Source organism: Ranitomeya imitator, chromosome 5, assembly GCF_032444005.1.
Source record: "Ranitomeya imitator isolate aRanImi1 chromosome 5, aRanImi1.pri, whole genome shotgun sequence".
NCBI lineage: Eukaryota > Metazoa > Chordata > Amphibia > Anura > Dendrobatidae > Ranitomeya > Ranitomeya imitator.
This window is the reverse complement of record NC_091286.1, coordinates 676,594,040-676,610,281: the sequence shown is the minus strand read 5'-3', so window position 1 is coordinate 676,610,281 and position 16,242 is coordinate 676,594,040.

The window sequence follows — 16,242 nt, the reverse complement described above, 5'->3', positions numbered from 1 at the left end:
GTGCTGGCTTTTTTAGATGTTTTTTAGCAAAGTCCAGTCTCGCCTTTCTATTCTTGATGCTTATGAGTGGCTGCACCGTGCAGTGAACCCTCTGTATTTACTTTCATGCAGTCTTCTCTTTATGGTAGATTTGGATATTGATACGCCGACCTCCTGGAGAGTGTTGTCACTTGGTCGGCTGTTGTGAAGGGGTTTCTCTTCACCATGGAGATTATTCTGCGATCATCCACCACTGTTGTCTTCCGTGGGTGCCCAGGTCTTTTTGCATTGATGAGTTCACCAGTGCTTCCTTTCTTTCTCAGGATGTACCAAACTGTAGATTTTGCCACTCCTAATATTGTAGCAAATTCTCGGATGGGTTTTTTCGGTTTTCGCAGCTTAAGGATGGCTTGTTTCACCTGCATGGAGAGCTCCTTTGACTGCATGTTTACTTCACAGCAAAACCTTCCAAATGCAAACACCACACCTCAAATCAACTCCAGGCCTTTTATCTGCTTAATTGAGAATTACATAACGAAGGGATTGCCCACACCTGTCCATGAAATAGCCTTGAAGTCAATTGTCTAATTACTTTTGGTCCCTTTAAAAACAGGATGGCACATGTTAAGGAGCTGAAACTCCTAAACCCTTCATCCAATTTTAATGTGGATACCCTCAAATGAAAGCTAAAAGTCTGAACTTCAACTGCATCTGAATTGTTTTGTTTAAAATTCATTGTGGTAATGTCTATAACCAAAATTAGAAAAATGTTGTCTCTGTCCAAATATATATGGACCTAACTGTATGTACACAGTGACTGCACCAGCAGAATAGTGAGTGCAGCTCTGGAGTATATTAAAGGATGTAACTCAGGATCAGTAATGTAATGTATGTACACAGTGACTGCACCAGCAGAATAGTGAGTGCAGCTCTGGAGTATAATACAGGATGTAACTCAGGATCAGTAATGTAATGTATGTACACAGTGACTGCACCAGCAGAATAGTGAGTGCAGCTCTGGAGTATAATGCAGGATGTAACTCAGGATCAGTAATGTAATGTATGTACACAGTGACTGCACCAGCAGAATAGTGAGTGCAGCTCTGGAGTATAATTCAGGATGTAACTCAGGATCAGTAATGTAATGTATGTACACAGTGACTGCACCAGCAGAATAGTGAGTGCAGCTCTGGAGTATATTAAAGAATGTAACTTAGGATCAGTACAGGATCAGTAATGTAATGTATGTACACAGTGACTGCACCAGCAGAATAGTGAGTGCAGCTCTGGAGTATAATACAGGATGTAACTCAGGATCAGTAATGTAATGTATGTACACAGTGACTGCACCAGCAGAATAGTGAGTGCAGCTCTGGGGTATAATACAGGAGGTAACTCGGGATCAGTAATGTAATGTATGTACACAGTGACTGCACCAGCAGAATAGTGAGTGCAGCTCTGGAGTATAATGCAGGATGTAACTCAGGATCAGTAATGTAATGTATGTACACAGTGACTGCACCAGCAGAATAGTGAGTGCAGCTCTGGAGTATAATACAGGATGTAACTCAGGATCAGTAATGTAATGTATGCACACAGTGACTGCACCAGCAGAATAGTGAGTGCAGCTCTGGAGTATAATACAGGATGTAACTCAGGATCAGTAATGTAATGTATGTACTGTATACAGTGACTGCACCAGCAGAATAATGAGTGCAGCTCTTGGGTATAATACAGGATGTAACTCAGGATCAGGACAGATTCAGCAATGTAATAGTGAGAATAGTGAGTGCAGCTCTGAGGTACAATACAGGGTGAATCTACAATAAGTAGAATATGGGTAATATTGTTTATCTGTATGGTGATTCAACTTTTTAGACTATATATATATATATATATATATATCTATATATATATATATATATAGATATATATATATATATATATATATAAATTATGCTCACAGGTGATCAATCAAGGTGAGAAAATAAACAGATATTAAAATGCAATATACAGGGAAATTGAAATTTATTTTATTAGAAGCATAATTTTAAGATTTCTTACATGAATATATAATCTGTGAAAGTACCCTTCTCATACAATATCATGCCGAGTGTCAAATTGACTAGTGTCAGGATCCAGGACTAAGATAAGAGGTGAGAGTCATCCCCAACTACTAGACCCCTTCTGAGACTCAGCTCTAAGCTGCTGTTTCCAGGCGTTTAGGGGTAAGTGAATTCATTATGTTGACTCTCATTCTCTTAATACCAGCATAAAAGCCCGTTCAGCTTTTCCTATCTATTGCTGTCTATTCCAAATCTCACTGAGTGCTAATCAATGGAACTAGACAATTTCCAACATTTTGTTTTAAAGTGCGTATTATACTATAAATTGTAATTCTAAGTAAGTCAAAGTATAGCCTTTTATAAATGAAGATTAATTTAAGCCAAGGCATCAAGTAGGATTAATTATGGCTCTTTAAAACTAAAGCTCAGGGAAAGCTCTACATTAATTGTAAGGATGGTAAATTTAGGCTGAAAAGTAGGCTATGATTATAGGCGGAAGTCCCTAATTACCGGCTCATTTCTTCTACTTTTTACTGTTTCTTTTGTACTTTTTTCTCTAGGGGTAGAGTTTTTTTGCACTACTTCTGATACTTAATTCTGTGGTTACAGCTATAGACATATCGATGTCAGGTCCATGAGCAAATTCATTGAAACATTGATAAGATTAGAGGTGGAACTCTCAGAGTCGACGTTAAAACCAAGAGCTCATTCAGACATCCGTGATTTTTCTTGTATACAAAAAACCATGTGGACAATTTGTTACGCAAAAATATATGGACATATGAACAGCCACATATACTAGGAATGTGTACGAGTTCTAAGAGTGAAATCATAGAACTCTTGGGGGGAAAAACTGACACCTAATCCAACTTTTGAAGAACCCGTAGATCAAAAGCATCATTAGTTGAAGGTTGGGGGCAGGACACACCCGGGCAAGTGCCAGGGCCCTGGAGAAATGGAGGGCCCACTGACCATCATGAAGTGGGGCGAGGTAGTTGTGGGGCGAGGTGGTCCTGTGGGCATTCATTTTGTATTCACGTTTTACAGAGGAAAATGTGAGCACTGGCACTTCGGAATCTTCTCACTGCCCGATGTGCAGCGTGACAAGGTCATCTCATCAAACTGAAGTCATCATGAATGCCCCGCAGAGGACCAGATGGTGTGGGTGCCGCAGCAGGAAGACGATAAGCGCTCGAGGAGCTGAAGGCATGGACATTGTACAGCCCAGATAAACAACAGAGCTACATCACCAAGTAATGATAACAGGCAAAGAATGGGAAATGAAGCACTCAATAAGGGTGCACAAACCAAACCAAGAAGCTTGAGGTCACCATACCTGAGAAAGCAGTCAGGTCATTAAGTCATCACCAGTTGTCTCTCCAGATTCCCCGACACACATGTATGAAGATGGGGCAGTATAAGGGGTATTCTGTACAGAGATGGGACAGTATAGGGGGGATTTTGTATGAAGATGGGGCAATATAAGGGAATTCTGTATGGAGGTGGGGCAGTATAGGGGGGATTCTGTATGGAGATGGGGCAGTATAGAATGTCCTGCATCAAGATGGGGCAACATAGGGGGCTGTATATATGGAGAAGGGATGGTATGGGGGACACTGTGTAGAGATGGGGCAGTATAGGAGGGGTCTGTATGGAGTTGGGGCAGTATAGAAGAAGCCTGTATGGAGTTGGGGCAGTATATGAGTTCTGTATGGAGATGGGGCAGAATAGGATGCCCTGGATCGAGATCGGTCAGCATAGAGGGCTCTTTATGTAGATGGGGAAATATAGGAGGACTCTATGTGGAGATGGGGCAATATAGGGGGCTTAGAATGGTGATTAGGCAGCATAGGGGGGCATTATATAGAGATGGGTCAGTGACAGGGTTTTGGTGTGGAAATGGGGCAGCATAAGAGGCTCAATATGGAGATGTGGCAGTATAGGGGGCTATAGCAATCGGGCAGTATTGGGGGATCTACATGAAGATGGGGCAGTGTTGGGGGTCACAGTGCAAAGAAGACAGTATGATGGGCTCAGTATGGAGTTAGGGCACAATGGGGGGCGCAGCTCTGTATAGAGTTGAAGCAGCATGTGAGGAGACAACATTTGGTGCCCCATATAGAAAATGCAATAGCACACAGTAGATTCCTCATATGATGATGCCACAACTCCCCTCTACTAAAAAAGTAGCTTATAGTCCCCTTTTCCTGGTTCCATCACAGCCAGTGGCGTATCTAGGGGGGGGGCAGCCGGGGCATGTGCCCCGGGCGCAGCCGGCAGGGGGGCGCAGTCGGGCCGCCTGGTTCGGCGGTCCGCAGTGTCTCCCCCGGCGGCTGCATTCTGTCACCCCCGGTCTGGGAGTCAGCTGTTCTCTGTGTCGACTGTCAAGCTGACAGCCGGCACAAAGAAGCTGCAGAGCGCCGGCTCCCAACGTGTGCAGAGGTGGAGGGGAGCCCCTGCAGAGTGGCTGCGGTGGGCAGGCAGAAATCCCTGCAGCTCCGCTGCCCAGCGATCGGTCTTCCTGCTTCCTCTCACACAGACACGCCGCTGGATGACGTCATCATTCAGCGGCCGGCTGTGTCAGAGAAAGGCGATGAGATGCTGCGGCAGAGTGCAAGGAGAGGTGAGAGGGGTGTGTGAATGTGTGTATGTGAATGTGTGTGAATATGTGTGTATGTGAATGTGTGTGTGAATGTGTGTGTGTGTGAATGTGTGTATGTGAATGTGTGTATGTGTGTGTGAATGTGTGTATGTGAATGTGTGAATGTGTGTATGTGTATGTGTGTGTGTATGTGAATGTGTGAATGTGTGTGTGTGTGAATGTGTGTATGTGTGTGTGAATGTGTGTATGTGAATGTGTGTATGTGTGTGTATGTTAATGTGTGTATGTGTGTGTGTGTATGTGAATGTGTGTGTGTGAATGTGTGTATGTGAATGTGTGTGTATGTGTGTGTGAATGTGTGTGTATGTGAATGTGTGTGTGTGTGTGTGTGTGTGAGAATGTGTGTGTGAATGTGTGTGTATGTGAATGTGTGTGTGTATGTGAATATGTGTGTGTGTGTGTGTGTGTGTGAGAATGTGTGTGTGTATGTGAATGTGTGTATGTGTATGTGTGTGTGGCTCAGTATTGGGTGTGTGTGTGTATCGCGCTGCAGGGGAATGTGCAGAGAAGTGAATGGTGTGTGTGTGTGTGGGGTAGGAGGAGAGGGCAATGATGGGGCTGACGGGGAGAGAGCAATGATGGGGATGGTGGAGGAGAGGGCAACGATGGGGCTGATGGGGGGCATATGTCCTTGGGGAGGGCGCCGAAATGAATTCTTGCCCAGGGTGCCAGAAACCCTAGATACAACTCTGATCACATCCTCCACATCCTCTCCTATCTTGTTTAAACTAGAGCTGACACGATTCCTCTACCCGCCGACCCCAACAGACCGCAGGCTGGAAGTATTCTGCGGCCTTCTGGAGTAAGTGACAGCAGGGAGCAGACGGTTCTCTGCTCCTCTGTAGCTGTTAACAGTATAGGCATCCTAAGGATGTCAAAAGTGTTAAAAGTTTTACTGGTTGATAGGGATCATTTACAAATTGGCCCATCTGGCATTTGACAGATTCGCCCAATGCCCAACCTGGCCCTTCCTATAACAAAATTATTTGGTCACTGGGAAGTGTTTTGTTAGCTCTCAATGTGACACACAGCTCATGGCCAGTAGCCCTCCTTGTTATACCCCGTTTAATTGCCGCGATGCAAATGGCTAGTGCACTTTCTTCTTACCTTGCTTGCACTGACCCATTCCTCTAGTAAAGTCTGTCTCCAATATTATGACAGCATCAGTCACCAGTTGGAATAAAAAAAAGTCTATTTAAGCCTCATGGCTGAATCTTACCTGCTACATCCTGATTGGAATTCAGTCCTACCTTTAAATCAACATCACAGGATACAACTCAGCGTGTTCCAGAGCTTTGTATACACATCAAAGGGAGAACACAGGCAGACAGTTTGATAGATATATAACTAATCACTTGCAAATACATCTTTCCTGTCAGTAGGTGCTTAACCTCTTTGTTTAATACTACTGTGGAAAAAATGCCTCCATTCCATTCTGCCAGTTTTCTTTAACCCCTTCTCTCCCCAGCCCATTTTCACCTTCCCGACCAGGCCAATTTTTTCAATTGTGACCAGTGTCACTTTATGAGGTTATAACTCTGGAATGCTTGAACGTATCCCAATGACTCTGAAACAGTTTGTTCGTGTCAAATTTTGGTCAATATGATTTACGCTTATCTATGACAAGATAAAAACTTTTACAATCAAATTTGAACAATTTGTAATTTTTCGCAATTTGAATTTTTATGCCCTTAGACCAGATAGTTTTATATCAAACAAAATCTACTATATAAAGCTGAATGCGTGTGTGTATGTACAGTGGGGCAAAAAAGTATTTAGTCAGTCAGCAATAGTGCAAGTTCCACCACTTAAAAAGATGAGAGGCGTCTGTAATTTACATCATAGGTAGACCTCAACTATGGGAGACAAACTGAGAAAAAAAATCCAGAAAATCACATTGTCTGTTTTTTTTATCATTTTATTTGCATATTATGGTGGAAAATAAGTATTTGGTCAGAAACAAAATTTCATCTCAATACTTTGTAATATATCCTTTGTTGGCAATGACAGAGGTCAAACGTTTTCTGTAAGTCTTAACAAGGTTGCCACACACTGTTGTTGGTATGTTGGCCCATTCCTCCATGCAGATCTCCTCTAGAGCAGTGATGTTTTTGGCTTTTCGCTTGGCAACACGGACTTTCAACTCCCTCCAAAGGTTTTCTATAGGGTTGAGATCTGGAGAATGGCTAGTCCACTCCAGGACCTTGAAATGCTTCTTACGAAGCCACTCCTTCGTTGCCCTGGCGGTGTGCTTTGGATCATTGTCATGTTGAAAGACCCAGCCACGTTTCATCTTCAATGCCCTTGCTGATGGAAGGAGGTTTGCACTAAAAATCTCACGATACATGGCCCCATTCATTCTTTTATGTACCCGGATCAGTCGTCCTGGCCCCTTTGCAGAGAAACAGCCCCAAAGCATGATGTTTCCACCACCATGCTATACAGTAGGTATGGTGTTTGATGGATGCAACTCAGTATTCTTTTTCCTCCAAACACGACAAGTTGTGTTTCTACCAAACAGTTCCAGTTTGGTTTCATCAGACCATAGGACATTCTTCCAAAACTCCTCTGGATCATCCAAATGCTCCCTAGCAAACTTCAGACGGGCCCGGACATGTACTGGCTTAAGCAGTGGGACACGTCTGGCACTGCAGGATCTGAGTCCATGGTGGCGTAGTGTGTTACTTATGGTAGGCCTTGTTACATTGGTCCCAGCTCTCTACAGTTCATTCACTAGGTCCCCCCGCGTGGTTCTGGGATTTTTGCTCACCGTTCTTGTGATCATTCTGACCCCACGGGGTGGGATTTTGCGTGGAGCCCCAGATCGAGGGAGATTATCAGTGGTCTTGTATGTCTTCCATTTTCTAATTATTGCTCCCACTGTTGATTTCTTCACTCCAAGCTGGTTGGCTATTGCAGATTCAGTCTTCCCAGCCTGGTGCAGGGCTACAATTTTGTTTCTGGTGTCCTTTGACAGCTCTTTGGTCTTCACCATAGTGGAGTTTGGAGTCAGACTGTTTGAGGGTGTGTACAGGTGTCTTTTTATACTGATAACAAGTTTAAACAGGTGCCATTACTACAGGTAATGAGTGGAGGAAAGAGGAGACTCTTAAAGAAGAAGTTACAGGTCTGTGAGAGCCAGAAATCTTGATTGTTTGTTTCTGACCAAATACTTATTTTCCACCATAATATGCAAAAAAAATGATAAAAAAACAGACAATGTGATTTTCTGGATTTTTTTTTCTCAGTTTGTCTCCCATAGTTGAGGTCTACCTATGATGTAAATTACAGACGCCTCTCATCTTTTTAAGTGGTGGAACTTGCACTATTGCTGACTGACTAAATACTTTTTTGCCCCACTGTATGTGTGTATGTCCGGGATTGGCATCTGAACCGTCGCATCTATAGCCACAAAATTTTGCACAGTCACACGTCTGGACCCCGAGAGCGTCATAGGCTATGTTGTAAGGTGAAATTTTAACCCCGCGCTTTCCAATTCACCAAACAATTTTGCCCCTATCTACATAATGGGAAAAAATGAAAGGAAAAGTGTTGGAGGCAAATTGACAGCTGCCAGATGTGAACAAGGGGGACTTAAAGAGTGAGAGCGATGGCGCCAAAGAGTATATACCGTACAGTTGCTAAGGTGGGGCCCCGACATGGGATACTCACCACACACGGGGATATGAACACACACAAAATGCGCCACACACTACCACGTGATTGAACACATATTACCCTCAGCACACATTACACCACAAATACACCAACCTCGCCACATAAAAGTCAAAACACAAAAGTCGCCGCTCAAAACTCGCCACGCGCAGAACTCACCACATGCAAAAACTAGGCTCTTGCAAAACTCGCCACAAGTGCAAAACTCACCTCATGGAAAACTCGCCACATGCAAAACTTGCACACGCGGAAAAATTGCCACATGTACAAAAGTTGCAACACATGCAAAAGTTGCCTCACACAAAACTTGCACATACTCAAAAGGCACCACACATAAAACTCGCCACGCGCAAAACTCGCCATGCGCAAAACTTGCTGCACACAACTTGCTACACTAACCTGTTAAATGCAACTCGACACACAAAAAGTTGCTACACGCATGTTGCCACACAAAACTCATCTCACAAAAGTCGCTACATGCATGTCGCCACACGCAACTCAACACACACAACTTGACAAACGAAACTCGCCCTAAAACACACACAAGTCTGGTATTATCCTTCAAAAATAAAAATCTGATTAATAAGCAGACAAACTACAAGAGCAACAAATGTACCATATAGGAAATACAGCAGCTGTCAGTCACATGACCTGTCTATTATATGTATGTGTGAGCTAATATATACTGCCAGGGGGAGGGCTTCCTGTTGGCTGGGGATTTATCAGGCTGCCAAATTAGCTTACAAATACTGAGGTAAAAATACTGAGCAAATAACGTGCGAACGAGGTCTAATACAGGAGGAGATGACACACAGGTATATACTATATACAGGAGAGATGACACACAAGTATATACTATATAGAGGAGGAGATGACATACAGGTACATACTATATACAGGAGCAGATGACCTACAGGTATACACTATATACAGGAGGAGATTACACACAAATATATACTATATACAGGGGAGATGACACACAGGTATATACTATATACAGGAGGAGATGACATACAGGTATATACTATATATAGAAGGAGATGACATACAGGTATATACTATATACAGGGGAGATGACACAGCAGGTATATACTATATACAGGGGAGATTACATACAGGTATATACTATATACAGGAGATGACATACAGGTGTATACTATATATAAGGGAGATGACAAACATGTATATACTGAGGTGAAAATGAGAGGTGTGAGGTGAAAATGAAAAGGTGTGAGTGCAAAATGAGAGGAGTGAGGGAAAATAGTGGAGTGATCGGAAAATGACAGATGTGAGGTCGAAATGACAAGTGATAGGGGGGAATGAGTGGAGTGAGGGAGAAAATGAGAGGTGTGAGGGAGAAAATGAGAGACGTGAGGGGAAAATGAAAGATGTGATTGGGAAAATGAGAGGTGTGATGGGAAAATAAGAGAAGTGAGGTGCTATAACTAACCACAGATATTTACTATGCCCAGGCAACGCCGGGCTCTTCAGCTAGTAGTTAATAAATGACATTTAAAACATGTCTACTTTACATCAGCATCATTTTTTAAATGTTTGTTTTTGTTCGGAAGGGTTAAAATTGTATGAGCGATTTCTAATTTTTCCAACACAATTTACAAAACCAATTTTTTTAGGGACCACATTCCATTTAAAGATACTTCAAGGGGCCTACTGTGTATGACAGAAAATACCCCAAAGTGACAACGTTTTAAAACCTGCACCCCTCAAAATGCTCAAAACCACATTCAAGGAGTTTATTAACTCTTTAAGGGCTTCACTAGAATTAAAGTAATGTCGAAGGAAAGAATGAAATTTTTCCTTATATCAACAAAAATATTGCTTTACCCCCATTTTGAAATTTCCTATTTCTCTGCACTGCATCCTGCAGGCAGTGTCAGTTATACTTCCTGCCTACGGCGTGAGTAGCTGACTCTGGAGAAACCCGGATTTGTCCTGCTGTGTTTAGATACTTAGCCCGTGTCTGTTCATTCCCCTCTGCCCACCCCGACTCTATGTTTTCCTTCGGCTCTGACCTGGCTTTGTCTACTCCTCCGGTACTTCTGTTTTGGACTGGTACAGACCTCTTGGCACTCATTTGACTCTGTGTTTGATAATTCCCTTTGTACCACGCTATTCTCTGGCATCGACCCGGCTTGTTTGACTATTCTGCTGCCACCTTGTGGTAGCCTCATTGCAGTTCTGCTGGTCTCCTCTGAATGGGTTTTCAGTCTTCTGTCCGTTCTGCTGCCACCTAGTGGAGTTTGCATTTACCTGCAGAGCTGCAGCGTGACATTATAACTGACCATTGACATTTATGCATCCGCTCCGTACCCTGGTGGATCAGATGTCTAGTCTGACTCAAATAATGCAGGATTTTTCTGTGGAACATAGGGCACTGGCCACTTCCCATAATCAACTCCAGAGTAAACTTACTGAGAAGGTTAAGTCTTTTCAGGGTTCTACTACACAATCAGCCTGTAGACAGTTGGGGATAATTATTTCTTTACTCCCAAAATTTCATTAATGATGTATTTTTCGACTTCATTGGGTGCTTTATGGTGGTTTATTTAGATAGCATTCTGGTATTTTCATCTGACAAAGAATCTCACTTGGGTCATTTACGAGCAGTTCTCCATAGAATGCGGGAGAACTTTCTGTTCGCAAAACCTGAGAAGTGTTCATTTTGTGTCCAAGAGCTATCCTTTCTGGGGATCATCATTTCTGCCAAGTGGTTTCGTATGGACCCTGGGAAGATACAGGCTATTGTTGATTGGGTGCAACCCAGAAACCTCAAGGGTCTTCAGCATTTTTAGGGGGCTTGCCAATTACTATCGCAAATTTATTAAGGGGTTTTCTCTGGTGGTCAAGCCACTCACCGATCTCACTCATAAGGGGGCTGATCTTAAAAACTGTTCATCCTCGACAGTTGAAGCCTTTTCTACTTTGAAGAAATGTTTTATGTCTGCTCTTGTGTTGATCCAGCCTGATCCATCTGAACTATTCATTGTAGAGGTGGATGCTTCTGAAGTGGGAGTGGGGGTGGTGTTGTCTCAGGGATCTGTTACTTTGACTAACTTAAGAGCTTGTGCCTTTTTCTCCAAGAAATTTTCTCCTACTGAGAGAAATTACGATGTTGGGAATTGGGAGTTGTTGCCAATAAAGTTAGCTTTTGAAGAATGGAGGCTTTTTTGAAGGGGGCTGTTCATCGGATCATGGTGATTATGGACCACAAGAACCTGTCTTACATTGAGTCTGCCAAATTTTTGACTCCTAGACAGGCGAGGTGGTCGCTTTTTTTTTTACGTTTTCATTTTTCTATCACCTTTTGGCCTGGTTCCAAGAATGTCAAGGCTGATGCCCCATCTCGCAGCTTGGATCCGATATCTCCTCCCGAACCTCCTTCCTCCATTCTTCAGCATGGGGTGGTCATGGCTGGGGTGTCTTCTAAATTGGAATTTGAAATCCATATCGCTCAGTTTCTTGCTCCTCTGTCATTGCCTGATAACAAGCTCTTTGTCCCACTTCAGTATCAGTTGAGGTTTTTCCAGGAGTTCCTCGAATCTGCTCTCAGTGGGCACCCACTTCCGGCTATCCGGAGAGCTACTGCTAGACTGTTTTGGTGGCCCTCCATTTCTTATGACATTGATGTGTTTGTGTCTGCTTGTGATACTTGTGCCCGTGCTAAATCTCTCATAACCGACCGGCTGGGGAATTGGTGCCATTGCCAATTCCAGATAGACCTTAGGCTCATTTGTCCATTTGTCGAAAGGATTTTTGTCACTGATCTCCCAACTTCCAATGGCAAAACTGTTGTCTGGGTAGTGGTTGATAGATTAAGCAAACAGGCGCATTTTGCACCTTTGTTAGGACTACCTAAAGCTGAAACACTATCTAAGTTGTTTATTGAGCATGTTGTGCGGTTGCATGGCATGCCTCTGAATTTGGTGTCTGACAGAGGGGAGCAATTTGTGTCCAAATTTTGGAGGGCATTTTGTATGAGATTGGGTATTTGCTTGACCTTCTCCTCAGCCTACCATCCCAAGACCAATGGTCAGACGGAGAGGACCAATCAGTCTCTTGAACAGATTTTGCGGTGTCTTGCTACATCTCAGCTGGATGATTAGTGTTCCTCATTGCCCGTGGCTGAGTTCGCTTTTAATAACCAGGTTAATCAGTCCACTGACACTTCCCGTTTTTCTGTAACTATGGTTTTCACCCCTAATTTGGTGAATGTTCCAGGCAGGATTCGGGGTGTCCAGGGGCTGATGCGGCGGTTCAATGGTTGGGGGAGGTTTGGAGGGAGGTCCGGAAAAACATTGGGGTGGCTCAGGGCAAACAGAAAAATTTTGCTGATAAGCGACGATTCATAGGACCTAAATTTCTGGTAGGAGATAAAGTTTGGTTATCCACCAGGAACATTCATCTGAAACTTCCTTCTGTTAACCTGGGTCCCAAGTTTACTCTTCCTTACGAGATCATTGAGGTTATCAATCCAGTTGTCTTTCGTTTACGCTTACCTCCGTTGCTTCATATCCCCAATGTGTTTCAGAAGTCCCTTCTTAAGTAATTTTTACTTTCCTCAGCTGGGTCTCCATCCCCTCCGCCTCCTGTATCTGTGGCTTGACAAACTGAGTATGAAGTTGAACGGATTGTCGATTCTCAGATGGTTCACAGTTTGCTTCAGTACTTGGTGCATTGGAGGGGTTACGGTCCTGAGGATTGATCTTAGGTTCTGGGGTGATCAGCCCATGCTGATCAGTTGGTTCGGGCTTTTCATGCTCATTATCCTGGGAAACCTGGGGGTCCAGTGGTCCCTCTTAAGAGGCGGGTACTGTCATGATCCAGACGGAGTTTTGGGTTTAGTTTCTCCTTTCACCGATCTGGTCATGTCAGTGGTTAACTTTCTGCCGCAGTTCAGTTTCAGGTCTGCTATTTCTCTGCACTGCATCCTGCAGGCAGTGTCAGTTATTCTTCCTGCCTATGGTGTGAGTAGCTGACTCTGGTGAAACCCTGATTTGTCCCGCTGTGTTTAGCTACTTAGCCCGTGTCTGTTTCATTCCCCTTTGCCTGCCCCAACTCTGTGTTTTCCTTCTTGTCTTGATTCCCCGATAGTTGACTCTGCTTTGGCACTGACCTGACACTGTCTCCTCCTCCTGGTACTTCTGCTTATGACTGGTACACACCTCTTGGTGCTCATTTGACTCTGTGTTTGATATTTCCCTTTGTACTTCGCTACTCTCTAGTATTGACCCGGCTTGTTTGACTATTCTGCTGCCACCTGGCGGCAGCCTCACTGCAGCTCTGCTGGTCTGCTCTGAATGGGTTTTCAGTCCTCTCTCCGCTCTGCTGCCACCTAGTGGAACTTGCATTTACCTGCACAGCTGCAGCATGACAGGTGTACCCTGAATTATGTGTGGCAGCTCCAGAGGATGAGAGCCTAGAGGCAGCGGAGGCCTTCGGCCTACAAATGAGTGTGATGCACCCCACACATAACAGCACTGGAATTTTCCCTGTGATGCTGGGAAAAGCTGGTCAGGTGTAGAGTACAACTGGACTGGTCTGACCTTTAACCCCTTCACGACATGCGCCGTACTAGTACTGCGCATGCCGTGTCACCCCCTTTGATGTGGGCTCCGGCGGTGAGCCCACATCAAAGTCGCGACATGTCAGCTGTTTTGTACAGCTGACATGTGCGCGCAATAGCGGCGGGTGAAATCGCTATTCACCCGCCGCTATTAACCTGTTAAATGCCGCTGTCAAACACAGACAGCGGCATTTAACTACCGCATCCGGCCGGGCGGCCGGAAATGACGTCATCGCCGACCCCCGTCACATGATCGGGGGTCGGCGATGCATCAGGAAGGTAACCATAGAGGTCCTTGAGACGTCTATGGTTACTGATGCAGGCCTGCTGTGAGCGCCCCCCTGTGGTCGGCGCTCACAGCACACCTGCATTTCAGCTACAAAGCAGCGATCTGATGATCGCTGTTATGTAGCTGAGCCGATCAAGTGGTGCCAGCTTCTAGCCTCCCATGGAGGCTATTGAAGCATGGCACAAGTCAAAAAAAAAAATGTTTTTAAAAATATGAAAAAAATATAAAAAATATAAAAGTTTAAATCACTCCCCTTTCGCCCCATCCTAAATAAAACAATAAAAAAAAAAATCAAACATACACATATTTGGTATCGCCGTGTTCAGAATCGCCCAATCTATCAATTAAAAAAAAGCATTAACCTGATCGCTAAATGGCGTAGCGAGAAAAAAATCCGAAACGCCACATTGCATTAAAATGCAATAACGGACGAACAAAAGAACGTATCTGCGCAAAAATGGTATCATTAAAAACGTCAGCTCAGCATGCAAAAAATAAGCCCTCACCCGACCCTAGATCACGAAAAATGGAGACGCTACGGGTATCGGAAAATGGCACTTTTTTTTTTTTTTTTTTTTTTTTTAGCAAAGTTTGGAATTTTTTTTCACTACTTAGATAAAAAATAACCTAGTCATGTTAGGTGTCTATGAACTCGTAATGACCTAGAGAATCAAAATGGCAGGTTAGTTTTAGCATTTAGTGAACCTAGCAAAAAAGCCAAACAAAAAACAAGTGTGGGATTGCACTTTTTTTGCAATTTCACCGCACTTGGAATTTTTTTCCCGTTTTCTAGTAAAAGACATGGTAAAACCAATGGTGTCGTTCAAAAGTACAACTTATCCCGCAAAAAATAAGCCCTCACATGACCATATTGACGGAAAAATAAAAAAGTTATGGCTCAGGGAAGGAGGGAAGTGAAAAACGAAAACGCAAAAATGAAAAAGGGCCGCGACTTGAAGGGGTTAATATTTTCTCTGAAATGCTAAAACGCTTCAGAAAATAATATACCTGATTGCAATCATGCAGAAAGAATTTGAAAAGAGATGAGCGTATCGATCCATGGAGGATTGGGTTCAAATCAAGTTTCCTGAAATTCGCTGTTTCACGCGAATCTAAACACTTAAAGATTTGATCCACAAAGAAAAAAATTGCCTACCACCTTGTTCTACATTGCTGAAGCATTACCAAGTGAGCTAACATTATTTTTGTTGCGTAGTGGGCCTCCCCATAAAAACCTTCAGCTATGATCAGGGGCGTAACAGCTGTGGATAAGGGGCCTGCTGACCCCAGCCTCTACTTCAGCTGGATGTGCTTCCTTGGACATACATTCAGCTGTAGTATATTGCAGTGTACAGACCCATCAGGTCCATTCACTGCAGTACATGCTGCTCGCCAATCAGAGGCCAGCGGCTGTTGTCAGCGTGCACGTGACCGGAAGCACATGGCAGTGACAGCATGCGCTACCGTCGCAGGCCAAAATCAGCTGCTGCCTTCAGAACTGGATGCGGTGCTGCGTGGGAGTGCTGGAAAGGTGACTAGGAGCACTTATTGTTGTTTTCTGTGTATTGAACAAAAGGAGGACCATATACTATTATGGGGTCCATATATCAGGATGGTGCCCAGGTTGGGGCCATATACCAGGATAAAAGCCATATCCTGGGGGCCACTTGGAGAATAGTGATCACATAATAATAAGTTTTCATGTATCCTTTAATAAGATGTGTAGTAGAGGGGTTCCAAGGACACTAAACTTCAGGAGGGCAAATTTCCAACGGATGAGAGATGATCTTGGTGCAATTAACTGGGACGATATCCTGAGACACAAAAATACACAAAGAAAATGGGAGACATTTATTAACATCCTGGATAGGACCTGTGCACAGTATATACCGTATGGGAATAAACATACTAGAAATAGAAGGAAACCAATATGGCTAAATAGAGCTGTAAGGGGCGCAATAAGTGACAAAAAGAAAGTATTTAGAGA